Raw genomic sequence first — 14,501 nt, 5'->3', positions numbered from 1 at the left:
ATAGGAGGACAGGGATCACATAAATGCCACACAAATCCAGTACTCCCTGTCCATCAGTCTCTGAGGATAGGTTATTTAAATCAATACGGAATCACTTGAATAAGTGATTGATGTGTTGCTGAAATAATTCCCATGGCGCAGATCTCTTTGTCAAGTAAACCGCGGCCCATTTTACACAGGGGTGGGATGAAACAGTGTTGCTTGGAGTTAAATTATTTGTGTCAATGTATCTTAACAGTCTGTATCAATGTACACTGACTGTACAAAATATTAAGAACACCTGCTCTTTCCATGACATAGACTGACCAGGTGAAAGCTATGATCCCTTATTGATGCCACTTGTTAAATCCACTTCAATCAGATGAAGGGGAGGAAACAGGTTAAATAAGAATTTTTAAGCCTTGAGACAATTGAGACATGGATTGTGTATGTGTGCCATTCAGAGGGTGAATGGGCAAGACAAAATATTTAAGTGCCTTCGAATGGGGTATGATAGTAGGTGCCAGGCACGCCAGTTTGTGTCAAGAACTGCAACGCTGCTGCGTTTTTCACGCTCAACAGTTTCCCGTGTGTATCAAGAATCGTCCACCACTCAAAGGACATCCAGCCAACTTGACACAACTGTCATTGGAGTCAACATGTGCCAGCATCCCTATGGAACGCTTACGACACCTTGTAGAGTCCATGTCCGACGAATTGAGGCTGTTCTAAGGGCAAAAGGGAGCGGGGGGGGTCAACTCAACTCAACATTAAGAAGGTGTTCTTAATGTTTTGTACACTCAGTGTATAAGTTATCAATGTAACTGACAACAGGGCTTTGACTCAGAAGAGAAATCACATTGTCACACTCAGCCAGTGTCCTGAGATGCCTTCTTTAGCTGAGACCAATCTAATGTTTGGACACAACCCCATGGCAATTGAAGTCAATAGACTGTACCACTGTTTCTAACATTGTTTGGCACAGTTACAGTGTACCCCTCCGTAGCAATCCACTGTCAGTCCAATGCTACTCCTCCTATTCCAACCTGGATGGGTGAGACCATATTAGCTAATAGGGTTACACTATTATACTAATAGATTATAATATGTATCTGTATTAGGTTATATTGGTTCGGTTTCCTGGACACATTAAGCACAGTCCTGAACTAAAAAGATATTTCAGTAGAGATTCTCCATTGACAATGCTTTTTAAATCAGGACTAGGCTTGGTCTGTGTCCAGGAAACTGCACATTATACTATACTAACAGGGTTATACTAATATGTGGAGGTGTAACTTTAGGTGTCACACTTTCAAGACCCTGGCTCTGCCTCTAGCTTTGTGCAACCTCCCGCTAGGCCAGCGAGACGAAGCCGCCACTCCACAGTCTGTGGCTTTCATTTTGACTTATATGAATGGAGCGGATTCATTTTCCATTGTAGAGAAGAGGAGCTGAACCATGGCTGAACTTCACGACTCCACTGAGGGTAAGGACACTCTCACAAAACTCAAAACTCACAGCCCAAATATTGTACTATTTCTAATGTCACATCATCAATTTCCCTTTACAGACATCATTCTTCAGGGTGCAGAAGGGCAGGCCATTTTAGTGGAAATGTTTTGAACATGTGACACTAATATTGAATGGCCGGGGTTCGAACCTGGGTCTCCAGCATGCCAAAAGACTCTGTTAGCCTACTGAGCTAAAGGCTGGGCATTCACTAAGGGAGCTAACACAAGTCTACAGGTCTAAGGCAAGGTTACTCATCACACAAGCATGATTCTAGAACTAGCCAAGTCAATCTGCTGTATATTACAAAACGGCCAACAGGTGGCGCTTTCCCCCAGGACTGGAGCCGTAGGCCATGTAGGTCTATTGAGTGCTGTCTGCAGTGCACCCACTGACAATAGGGACTTTGTGTAGTTCAGGGTGCCAACCCACTGTGGTGCACTGTCTACTGTTTCTCAGGGTGCCAACCGCAGTCCGCTGTCTCTTCATCTTCATCTGACGTTTGAGGTACTGGATTTACTTTCCCTCTTTCACTGATTTCTTTGGCAGATTCAGGGTATGAGCAGCTTCTACTGTACTGTACAGATCACTAACATTACTGTAACCACAGTCTACTAGCTGATATTTTTTCTCTCATACTGTGAGTGCGAGGGTGCATTCAAAACAAACAACTGCACCATAAACATTTGACTAACTTTGTGTAACTGCAGGCTACTGAAAAACGAGGCGAGATGCTTTTCATTTCAGGCTAAACCAAAGAGCTGCATAGTGTCATTGATTTTACTTAGTGTACAATGGAAATCATACAATGAAAAGCAAACCAAATACCAAACCAATATAAACTGTACCTTAATAAGCTTGAGAACCAAGAATATGCTATTTAAATTAAACATAATTTCACCTTTAATCCAGGGTCTGTTCCGTCTCTACACATCGCCCCAGATCCAATCAACCTGCAAAAAAGTCTGAAAGTACAATAAGGCTCATCAAGCAAACCACAAACACAGAAACAAATGCTTACAGTAATGTAGCAAATAGAACTTGGCACAGAAATGCAACTAAATAAGAGCAACATAGGTCAAATACAGAGGAAATCTATTACTGTTTGATTTAGTAAAAACTAGCATTTAGTTTGTATATAGTTCGTCTGCCCAGTGGAAGTTCACTTCACGTTGACTGATACAGGAGCACTCCCAGGCCTATGCTTCCCCGGACCTCTGCTCAAATATATAATTAAGACTGAGTTCCCATATGCTGAAGTGATCAGGCCTCAGAATACTGTACCAAAATGGACTACAGTATATCAAGACAGTTACTGGCCCGAGTGGCATCAAACGCAAGCAGCTCCACAAAGTAAACGCTCGCTCTCTCTCTGGTCTCTCTGTCCAGAAAATAACTTTCTGTATTGAGCATTGCTATTTTGGCCCACATACCGAAGTTCACAGATCGTATGGGTTATTACTGTAAATGTCTATTTAAAACTTGAATAGAAATATGTCTGTTATTCTGACTTTCCTCTGGCTGTATCCTGATTTATATCCTGATTTGCTTATCTATGACCTTCATAACTGAGGTTATTTCTAATCATAAAGGGTAATGTATTATGACTGAAATAACAGGGCAAAACTTTTATTAGATCACCATAGCAGAAACATAAAACAAATCTATATAGATGAACACAAGTCAACATAATGTCTTTAGACAAACTAGAAACGCATGGTTTTAATGATATATAATGAGGTAATATAATTTGTCAAATTAACGCACTAAAGTTGTTTTTATATTCCACCTGTTCAAATTAGATCGTCTAAATTTTACTAAAATAACAGTTCATTAGGATAGAGCTGGAATGTGTATGGACACATACACACCTGAAATGTTGCACCTATTTCAAATGTTGACCATCCAATATAATATACAGTTATGTCGTAAAGTGTGTACAGTTTGTTTATAACAAGTCGATGCTAAACTATGTGAGAGTACGGTAAGTAAACGTAAAGAATGTGCAAAGGCTAACACTTCAAATTTATAATATTATATTATAAAACGAATACAACTTTTTATTTTCTATTTAAAAAATATATTTACTTCCAGAATTTCATGCAAATGTAAATGTATTTTAAAGTATTGATTGAAGTCTGGACATGTTTATACCAATGTAATAATGCCAAATACTGTACGTGCAATACTTTTTGTCATTTTGATCCAAACATCATAATTGATAAGACATTTTATCATGCAAACCCCCATAATTAAATAACTGTGAATAATGTAAATATTGATGTAAATAATGCAAAAATGGACTTACCTATTATTATTGGCTCAGTCTCACACACACGTGCACAAACACACATACACACACACACACACACACACACACACACACACACACACACACACACACACACACACAGTCTTTGGACTTGAATAAGCTGTTAGATTTTCCCACAAACCCAACTGCAGACAGATCTTTTGTTTCAATGCTTCATTTAGATTCCCTCCACAAAACCAGCTTTATTACCATTTATTTCTCCCTCTCCCTCTCCCCACTCCCCCTCTCTACCTCCCTCTGGCTCTCCCTCCCTCCCTCCATCGGCCCCTCTCTCCCTCTCTCTCTCTCACACACACAGGTGCGCGCAAACACTTACCCAACCTCGCAATCACATCTTAAAAAATTGTTTGAATGCAATTTAGCCTGGTCTACATTTTTTCCTCTTCTCTGTTTGTCTCATCAATCAATTCTCACACAAATGCAGTGGTGTCACACTTCTCTCTGTCAATATGGGTATTAACAAACATATGGGTCTAAAATCATAATACGGTAATTAAGTGTCTCTTCTTACACATTTTTCACATTCTGAGTGTGTGGAGTGTGTTTGTGTTAGAGTGTGATCGCATGTAAGTGTATAAGTGTGTGTGTAAATGGTGTGTATGCTTGCGTGTAAATGTGTAATTTATTTTGCTTTTGTGTGTGTGTGTGTATGTGAATGCTAAAAGGAGGGGTTTCTGCCCTCCTCTCCTTTACAGAGGCGTGGGAACTCTATTCATCGTTAAACCCAGGGTCCATTGTGGAGCACATGGCATCGAGTGTGTCTGGGTGTTTGCTGCCTCTACGTGACAGTGTGTGTGTGTCTGCTTACACAAGCAGTCCCTTTGGCATACCCAGGAATGGGCACAGTATGTCTGAAATGTATCTTATGTTTACATGCGCCTCAATACCACTATAAATACCACCCCATTACTAACTTTGGAGGGCCGATCCACTGTTTCCTCTTTTACGATCTTTCCTTTCTATACCCCGAAACTATACAACCCGCTGATGAAATGAAGTAAGAAATGGTACAGTATACGCGTGTTGGATGAGATGTAATGGTGAAGGTACAATGACAACTATAACACCTTCTAGAATGCCTCGCCAGTTTCTAGAACACCTCGCCAAATTCTAGAACATTCTGGAAACACATTCTGATCCTATGTTTCCTTTCTACTAGGCCTCTAAAAGCCTGAGACAGAGGGGGTACGCCCTGTGCCTACACATGCATATTTTCGTCACCCTTCTCTAGTCCAACACACTGTCCCTCATCTTACCATAGTTACCACCTATGATAAAGTTATTAATACGGTATTCCGAGACAATGTATGATTGCTTTTAAAGGCATTGAAACAACACTTTATTACTAGGGGCTACATTACAATAATAAAATAAGAGTTAGTATCTTACCGTATGAAGGATAATTTCTATTTGTTAAAGAAAGCTAAATGTTATAGGCCTAAACCTAATCTATTTCGGTGTTCTGTATGTCTTATAGTGTTCCAGTGTTATGTGGTGAAGAATAGAGTATTGGACATCTAATGTACGATGGTTCTCGTGGGTTTCATCGGTGATGACTCACCTACCTCTAACTCAACTGCTATTGGTTAAATCAAAATACCCTCCTGCTATTGGTGAAGGTCTATCAGAATCTGCGTCAACACTGGACATACCAGAACTACTATCAATGGATTTTTGGTCCTATTATTTTTTCAAGCCTATACTGGTATAGTAGAATTTGCAGAATTTGTTCTTCCATTGAATAAGAGAAAACATTGAAAGGGCCGTATTTTCTAAGAAATTATATAAACCAAATGTAATATATAGAAATTTAGCTATATTAAATGTGTCACGTGGCAGACCACTTGAGTAAATAATCTATTGTTTGTCGATTATATTTATTGAACCGATGGTTCATGAAATAAGACATGAGATATGTTCCGCCTACGTAGTATAAAATAATAATCTGAAAGTTAAATTAAACATTTGTTGGAAAATGGAAATGGACTTGCACAGTATAAAAACACATTGATAAAAACAATTAAACCATGTGACTGTTTTGATTATCTTCCGCATTTACGGATGAAAAACAAAATAAAAACTACCAGTATCTGTAAGCGCTTGAATTAACAATAAGACAACAATCTTTTAGATTTACACGTTCTGATAACTTTCTCTTAGCTGCAGTGGTTAACTGAAAAGCTACTCCGGGAGAGAGACACAGCTACCATTCTCTGGCATCGCTCGCAAAACTACAGCAACCACACTCAGCTCTGGTCCCTCAAAAACTGTCCCCCTCTTTCGACCCCAACCACTAACCATCACAAACACAGCCATAAGGGAAGCAGGAACTATACCTACATCGGAAACTACATTGGCAGTTTCTTCAGCAAAGTACAAATTGGCAACATCAAAATGCTGGATTGTTTGGGGACGTGGTATGTTATTGTTCCTGATGTTTAGCTGTATGGTGTATTATCGAGAAGTCAATCTCTGCATTGCATGAGTCTAAGATCCTTCAACTAAAAACAAACTATATAAAAAATAATGTGCACTTCCATGTGTGCTTTAACCACTAAATAACGTATTCAGATAGCTGATCTAAACAGACTAGTTTACACACATTCACGCAATTCTTTACATTTACATTTTAGTCATTTTAGCAGACGCTCTTATCCAGAGCGTCAGAGTTAGTGAGTGCATACATTTTCATACTGAAATGTACCACTTACCTCAAATCGGACATCAGTAGACAGTCAGCATCACACACCAACTATGGATACGAAATCCAGGGTGTTGAAATCCAGACAGGCCTTATTATCCACCAGGGTAGTAGATCCAGATCCAGAACCATAGTGTAGTTATCCTGTAGAGAGGGACAGACAGAGGGCAGCCACAGTCAGTCAGACAGTCAGTTAGATCCAGACTCCCGGTGAGAACCAGAGAGGGGTGTGAGGTACCTGCCTTCCCCCAGCTCAGTGAATCATGTCTGGGCTGTCTTCCTGTCTGCCACCCCCTAGTCTGTCTGGGTCTGGATCTATCACCGGGCTGGGCCCAGCCACAATAAGAGGCCATGTTCGTGCCTGGGAGGCGCATGGTCATCCCCGTCTGGCAGTTAAAAAGTATTTGAATGAGGAATGTTAGCAAACAGACAAACTGCATGTCGGATGAATGCTAATGGAGCAGCTACAGCCAGTCCCGTCTCTGCGTTGGGTTGGTTGGCCCGGGAATGTGAATAATTCAATAGCAACCAAATAGGAGGACCCCTTCCCTTTTCACCCACCACCCCTCCCTCCGAGTCCAAAACACAAATGCCTTCACAAGACAGCGAGGGAGAGAGAGAATTGTAAATCTCTGCTCGCTCACTCACTCGTGCGCTCGGAATCCTGCAAGAGTTCATTTTTGCACACACGCACACACACACATGCACGTACACATGCATACAGTACACGATCACTACAAATCACTTCTTGTGTTTCAATATGCACATATTTTTTTATTTATTGGAGGCCTCTCACTCATTGCCTTTTTGTGTCTTTTGTTTAAAATTGGCACCTGTCCCAAAAAAAACTCTGCTACTGCTGCACCGCCCTCCTACTCTCCTTTCACAGGAAGGAGAGAGGAAGAGAGGGAGAGAGAGAGAGAGAATGGGAGAGCTAGAGAGAGAAAGAGAGAAAGGACGAAAGAAAGAGGGATTGGGAGAGAAAGGGAGAGGGGGAAATAAATGGTAAGAGGAGTGAAAAAGTCTAGGAGTATTTGTGTATGTGTGTTTCTTAGCGAGAAAGAAAAGAGGCAGAAAAAGAAAAGAGACGTGACGAGACACTAAGCTAGCTATTGCCACCACAGACGCACAGCGGTCGCCAAAAACACAGCCATCTTCATCTTCAGCACAAAGAAGCACATCCTGATCTTCCAAAGAGGGACGACATGGCGAACAGCCAATGCAACACGCCGTGGAGTACGTTAAAAGCAGTAGCTACCAAAACAATTATCAAAACGCAATGCGCAATAACTCCCAATAATATACAAAAGTATGGAATCTGCGGCAGGAAAAAAGTCCACGAACGTTTTCAAAAGGGCAACCAAACTGAAAGTCAAACGGCGGAGGCCCAAAAGCTACTTGTTGCAGGGTATTTAGTAGCTGGACTTGCTTGCAGAGCTCAGAGATAGAGGCAAAGGGTTAAATTCCCCAGAGTAGTAAAAGCCCTCCTCCTCCTGGCACAGTCGCTCTGAAGGGGAGGATCTAGCTTTAGAAATAGCAGCAGACGCTTTTCCCCTTTTCCTTTTTTTCATATCGCTAGTCTCCCCCTTGCATGTGGCCGGGACTGGGAGAGTGAGGCGGGTGGAGAGAGAGAGAAAGAGAGAGAGCGAGGGGAGGGAGGAAAAGAGGGAGGGAAATAAAGAGCTGTGAGTGGAGGAGATGGCGCTCAGCTGATGATGAAATAGGGACGCATCGAAGTAAGTGAGGAAGACGCACTTTTATCACAGGTTCGACACGACGTGTGTGTGTGAGAGAGCGAGAGAGACGATCAATGGGGTGGAAGTATGACAAACTACTCCCATAGCACACACACACACGTTCGCCAATCATCATTCCAGGGCCCTACACACATCTAGTGCGTGATTAAAACAAATGTAAACAATGCTACTGTAACCTCAGATGGTTGACTTCATACTAAATCTGTTCCACAACCATGCAGCTACAGTTCTGACAAAAGGCACGTGTTGGAGCCTTTTCTGAGACGGATTAATCCATTCTTATAAAAACGGGGGGAGGTTTGAGGCTGATCACAATGAAAAAAACGCTATTAACACCTTTACAGGCAACTTAGACTGTGACTGCAGCAGTGTTGAGATGGACAGTGATTTTCGACTCCCTATGCACCCTCCTTGAGCAATTTTTTGAGTTAAAAAAGCGCTCGGCCCCTGCAACTATTTTGTCAGGGAGTCGAAACCCAGATAAGCCTCTGGGGTGAGACTGCTTCACCGAGGCTGCAGGCTGGAGAAGCAGTAAAGCATTGGCTGTGATTTTATACACACACACACGCACACACGCACACACACTCAAAGCTTAGTGCACCGTGAGATCCTTCTCACGTTCACAGTGACAATGCAGATGGCTGCACTAGTAAATACGATCAACAGCACCTAGGAGGGTAAGAGGGGGAGGGGTGTCTACGATTTAGGGGGGCATGATAAAATGGACTTTCCTGACGATCACATCCTACACATACAGTGGGGAGAACAATTATTTGATACACCGCCCGATTTTGCAGGTTTTCCTACTTACAAAGCATGTAGAGGTCTGTAATTTTTATCATAGGTACACTTCAACTGTGAGAGACGGAATCTAAAACAAAAATCTAGAAAATCACATTGTATGATTTTTAAGTAATTAATTTGCATTTTATTGCATGACATAAGTATTTGATCACCTACCAACCAGTAAGAATTCCGGCTCTCACAGACCTGTTAGTTTTTCTTTAAGAAGCCCTCCTGTTCTCCACTCATTACCTGTATTAACTGCACCTGTTTGAACTCGTTACCTGTATAAAAGACACCTGTCCACACACTCAATGAAACAGACTCCAACCTCTCCACAATGGCCAAGACCAGAGAGCTGTGTAAGGACATCAGGGATAAAATTGTAGACCTGCACAAGGCTGGGATGGGCTACAGGACAATAGGCAAGCAGCTTGGTGAGAAGGCAACAACTGTTGGTGCAATTATTAGAAAATTTAAGAAGTTCAAGATGACGGTCAATCACCCTCAGTCTGGGGCTCCATGCAAGATCTCACCTCGTGGGGCATCAATGATCATGAGGAAGGTGAGGGATCAGCCCAGAACTACACGGCAGGACCTGGTCAATGACCTGAAGAGAGCTGGGACCACAGTCTCAAAGAAAACCATTAGTAACACACTATGCCGTCATGGATTAAAATCCTGCAGCGCACGCAAGGTCCCCCTGCTCAAGCCAGCGCATATCTAGGCCCGTCTGAAGTTTGCCAATGACCAACTGGATGATCCAGAGGAGGAATGGGAGAAGGTCATGTGGTCTGATGAGACAAAAATAGAGCTTTTTGGTCTAAACTCCACTCGCCGTGTTTGGAGGAAGAAGAAGGATGAGTACAACCCCAAGAACATCATCCCAACCGTGAAGCATGGAGGTGGAAACATCATTCTTTGGGGATGCTTTTCTGCAAAGGGGACAGGACGACTGCACCGTATTGAGGGGAGGATGGATGGGGCCATGTATCGCGAGATCCTGGCCAACAACCTCCTTCCCTCAGCAAGAGCATTGAAGATGGGTCGTGGCTGGGTCTTCCAGCATGACAACGACCCGAAACACACAGCCAGGGCAACTAAGGAGTGGCTCCGTAAGAAGCATCTCAAGGTCCTGGAGTGGCCTAGCCAGTTTCCAGACCTGAACCCAATAGAAAATCTTTGGAGGGAGCTGAAAGTCCGTATTGCCCGGCGACAGCCCCGAAACCTGAAGGATCTGGAGAACGTCTGTATGGAGGAGTGGGCCAAAATCCCTGCTGCAATGTGTGCAAACCTGGTCAAGAACTACAGGAAACGTATGATCTCTGTAATTGCAAACAAAGGTTTCTGTACCAAATATTAAGTTCTGCTTTTCTGATGTATCAAATACTTATGTCATGCAATAAAATGCAGATGAATTACTTAAAAATCATACAATGTGATTTTCTGGATTTTTGTTTTAGATTCTGTCTCTCACAGTTGAAGTGTACCTATGATAAAAATTACAGACCTCTACATGCTTTGTAAGTAGGAAAACCTGCAAAATCGGCAGTGTATCAAATACTTGTTCTCCCCACTGTACTTGCGCATACACACACATCTCATCTCACTGAACCATAAGTATCTATCATACAAACCATGTCTCAATCCCTCTGAAAAGAGATGGTCCTTGTTGCCACACACAAATATGTGGCCTATCATTCATGTAACATATCATCTAACTATGTAACATTATTGCCAGTTTCCCCAAACCCTACTAAACACAACTAACCCCCCCCATAACTTTTCCCAGCTACTTTCTCTGGCCTGGCTGCCTGCGACCACAGCAAGGATCTTTGGAAGTTTGTGACAGGGTATTTTAGAACAACTTTCTGTCTCTTTAGGCTACCGTCGCCCTTCCGCTCCCTAAAAACTAAGTGCTCCCAGAAACTCTCCCTTCTCCCTGAAGTAGCAGGAGCACAAATGAGAGAGAAAAAGTGGAGCGCATGAGATTAAGAAGGACTGCATGCATTAAAATGAAGGTTTGGGATCTTTTTGTTCCTGGTTTTCTCCTTGTGTATATATCTTTTTTAAATGGTGATTAAAAAAGGAGATGGAGCTAACGTGGCTGCTGGTCTGGCTGCTTTGGCTCTATCTATGTGTGTGTGTGTGTGTGTGTGTGTGTGTGTGTGTGTGTGTGTGTGTGTGTGTGTGTGTGTGCGCGTGCGTGCGACTGCCATGGAGGTGGGACGGAGACAGAACACACTCCAGCCCAGCACTAAAAGCTGGGCTACTCTCAGCATTAACTCTGCCCATTCTGCAATGTACTCTCTCTGCAATGATCCAGTATATAATAAAATATAAATACTGCCATATTCAGAAACACGCATGTAATCCAGTTTACATAGGAGTTGTCGAGAAATATTAAAGATGGTGTCGGTACAGTTGAATATGCTAAATTAAACTATATTTCTCTCATATTTTCTTATGACAAAAGCTATGGTGCATCTACAGTACAAACATGAGGTTAAACCTACTACGTCACATCTTGCCACCTCTTTTAGCCAATCACTACGCCTCAAGACTAAAAACCGCATTACACATAATATAAAGTACATAGATCAAATACTAAGATAAGCAAAAGTATACTCTTTGTAACTTTTTCTTTTTGTTCCATTCTGACTATCAGGCCCATTTCACTACTCTAGTCTGAAGAGAGACGTCTGTTGTTTACAATTTTACATGTAGCAGGAATTCAAAAAACTTGGCAGGGCTGTTGTGGAAAGTTCATTCGAGGATACAGTTCTGGTTTTGGATAGGCTGCCAAGTCCTGACACTGTGAGCCTCTCTAAGGCCTCACCCCTCTCAGAGAGCTCTGAGCTGCCTGCGTAAGTCTGCCATTGATCAAACTCCAATATTAACAACCTCTTTATGACACCTTCTTTAGGAGTTGTACAACCGTCAGCTGTAGCACGGAACTTTATTGATGCACTTCATCTAGCTGTAGATTTCTAAATCAAAGCTGTATTGTGTGTTTCATCATGCACATACTTTCAAAGCAATTTAGTAAAACAATGAATATTTGTTGTTTTTAAACAGTGCATGCGTTTTTGTTAAATTGTGACCAGACTGAACACTAGCCTGAGATGAGGCAGTAATATAATTCAGCATTCTGATGGAGTTACATGTCATCGGATGAGCTTTTCTATCTGCCAAAGCATGACAAAATAAATGTCCTTGTTAATAAATAAAAAAATGCACATCAAGTAAGGCTATATTATCCTTTTCCACACATCTACAAATCATATTGTTGGCCAACTATCCAGAGAGTATGACTTGGCAACTCGTAAGGGAAAATATTTAATCACAAAACAAAATGGCTGCTTCGTCAATAACCACCTCAATCACCACAGACACTCATAAGAGAACAAAACAAAAGTGATTCACAGAATAATAATAACTTAATGCAAAATAGACTGTTGGGAATTTTTACTTAACAAGTAAGTAATGCATACCTGATATATCAAACAAAAACTTTTAGTGATTAGGGACTGACTTTACCAGAACAAATATATCTGGCTTATCTAGCTGTACTTGACAGCTAGAATGTGCATATTATCTTTAAAATAGCAAAACGGAGCTGTAAAGCTTAAATGACATCAAAGTACTAAAATCCTTTTTTTTTGGGGGCGATCCCAGAGGTAATTTAGTATTTTTATTAGCTGTAGCGTCTGGTTAACAATGAAATAAATACACTGAAGCAGCGTAATTACAAACAGTTGGAGAATGGGAGAGTTTTGCTGCAGGGTATGTAAGCTACCTAAAACCTGTAATAATAACAGTGTAAATAAATAGTACACTGCTTTGTGTCACATATAATAATATATATCAAATTAATTTGTTGGGTAAAGAAGACCATACCCTTTAGACAAATGTCATGTATTCATCTCAATGACACTGCACTCTGAAGAAGACTGAGGCTGAATCGCAAACCAAATCTCCAAATAAAATGGCAACTGCAGTAACAGAATTATGCCATGGCTTGACGTTTTAATTACGCCATGTGGTGCCGTATCTTAGCTGTCACTCAAACTCTGCAAAAGTTAAACTAAAACGTACGTTTAGGCATTAATTCCGAATGGTTATGGTTAGGGTTAAGGTTAGAGATAAGGTTAAAATTAAGTATAGGCATTATTTCCGAACACACAACCCTCCGAGCCGGAGGCTGCGGCTTAAACGCCCATCCACCATCCCCATCCACAGCGCCCTAGCAAGCCGCAAGTCTACTAGACGGTATAGCTTCCACATTTCGCCAGGTCCAAACGTAATAAGGTACCTGAAGAATCATAAGAGAATGGGCTGTGAATTGCATATATGCATTGCAATTAATGAATAAATAAATGATTGAAGAGTAAGTATTGGAGTGCTGTCCCTTTCTATTTACCTCATACAATGTAGCGAGACTTTCTCTCTGCTACCCAGACAGAAGTACTGACAGCCAACCACCACCTCTACATGGTGGTCTATGGTGGGGCCCCTCAAGCGCACGTGTCCAGACAACTTCTCGATTACACACCTGACCCCTGGGGTCACCCTCTGTTGCTACGGGAACAAAGGGCGAGACCCCTGAGGTCAGAAGTGTTAAGCCCCATTGACAAGGTAGCATGGTGTTAGCTCAGAGAAGGTAAAGATCACTAACACAGGGGCCTAATAGGGATTAAGGGGCTGTAAGGGGCCCATGTCCTCAAGGATGTCACTCAGGGGACTAGTAACATCAGTCTCTGTTAACCTCCCTGATCTCCCGCCGCCATTTAGGGGCTACAGGTCACTTACAAGAGGCTAGAGCAGGGCTTTGCCGGTGTGACTGCTGATCCTATATGGCTGATATTATCAACTGCTTGCAAATTCAATATTTGTAAAACATGAATTTAACAACTGTATTGTTTTGTTTCCCTAATCAATTGAATTGTATTTCTATAGAAAACCTCAGAAGTTACAAAACAGATTGCCAGTTTAAATTAATAGATGCCAAAATGTTATACTTCAGAGAACAGAAAGCCATCAGAGAATACAGCCTCGATATTGGCAGGTATACAACCAATTAAACAGTATTTGTATTGAAAATGTTATGATATAAAGTAAATGCATTAGATTAAACAGAATTAAAAACCAAAATGTTATGATTATGAAGTGTACAGGCATCGATATAAACAGCCTCGATATCAGCAGGTACAACAGAGAACTGAAAACTCAAAATGGAGGACAGAGACAACATGGATACTAGTGAAGTAGCAATACACTGCAGATTGCTGATTCACCAAAACAAATTCAGATAAGAGATCTAAAGAAGTATATCCTGATATTTTTTTTTTTGTAAATATACCAAAGACATGGTATCGAAGTTAAGTATTTTCACAGTTTCTCCGTTTTCTACAGTTTCTTCATGTTTGAGTAGGGATAA

General features: G+C 41.5%; 1 pseudogene; it reads right to left on the bottom strand.

Annotated features, from left to right (window-relative positions):
* Window positions 1-14,242, bottom strand: part of LOC121555120 — a 108,825-nt pseudogene extending 94,583 nt beyond the window's left edge.
* Between the last annotated feature and the right edge of the window lie 259 nt (window positions 14,243-14,501).

Source organism: Coregonus clupeaformis, chromosome 40 (assembly GCF_020615455.1).
Source record: "Coregonus clupeaformis isolate EN_2021a chromosome 40, ASM2061545v1, whole genome shotgun sequence".
Classification (NCBI taxonomy): Eukaryota; Metazoa; Chordata; class Actinopteri; order Salmoniformes; family Salmonidae; genus Coregonus; species Coregonus clupeaformis.
The sequence above is the reverse complement of the archived record's forward strand: the minus strand, read 5'-3'. Positions and strand labels throughout refer to the sequence as shown.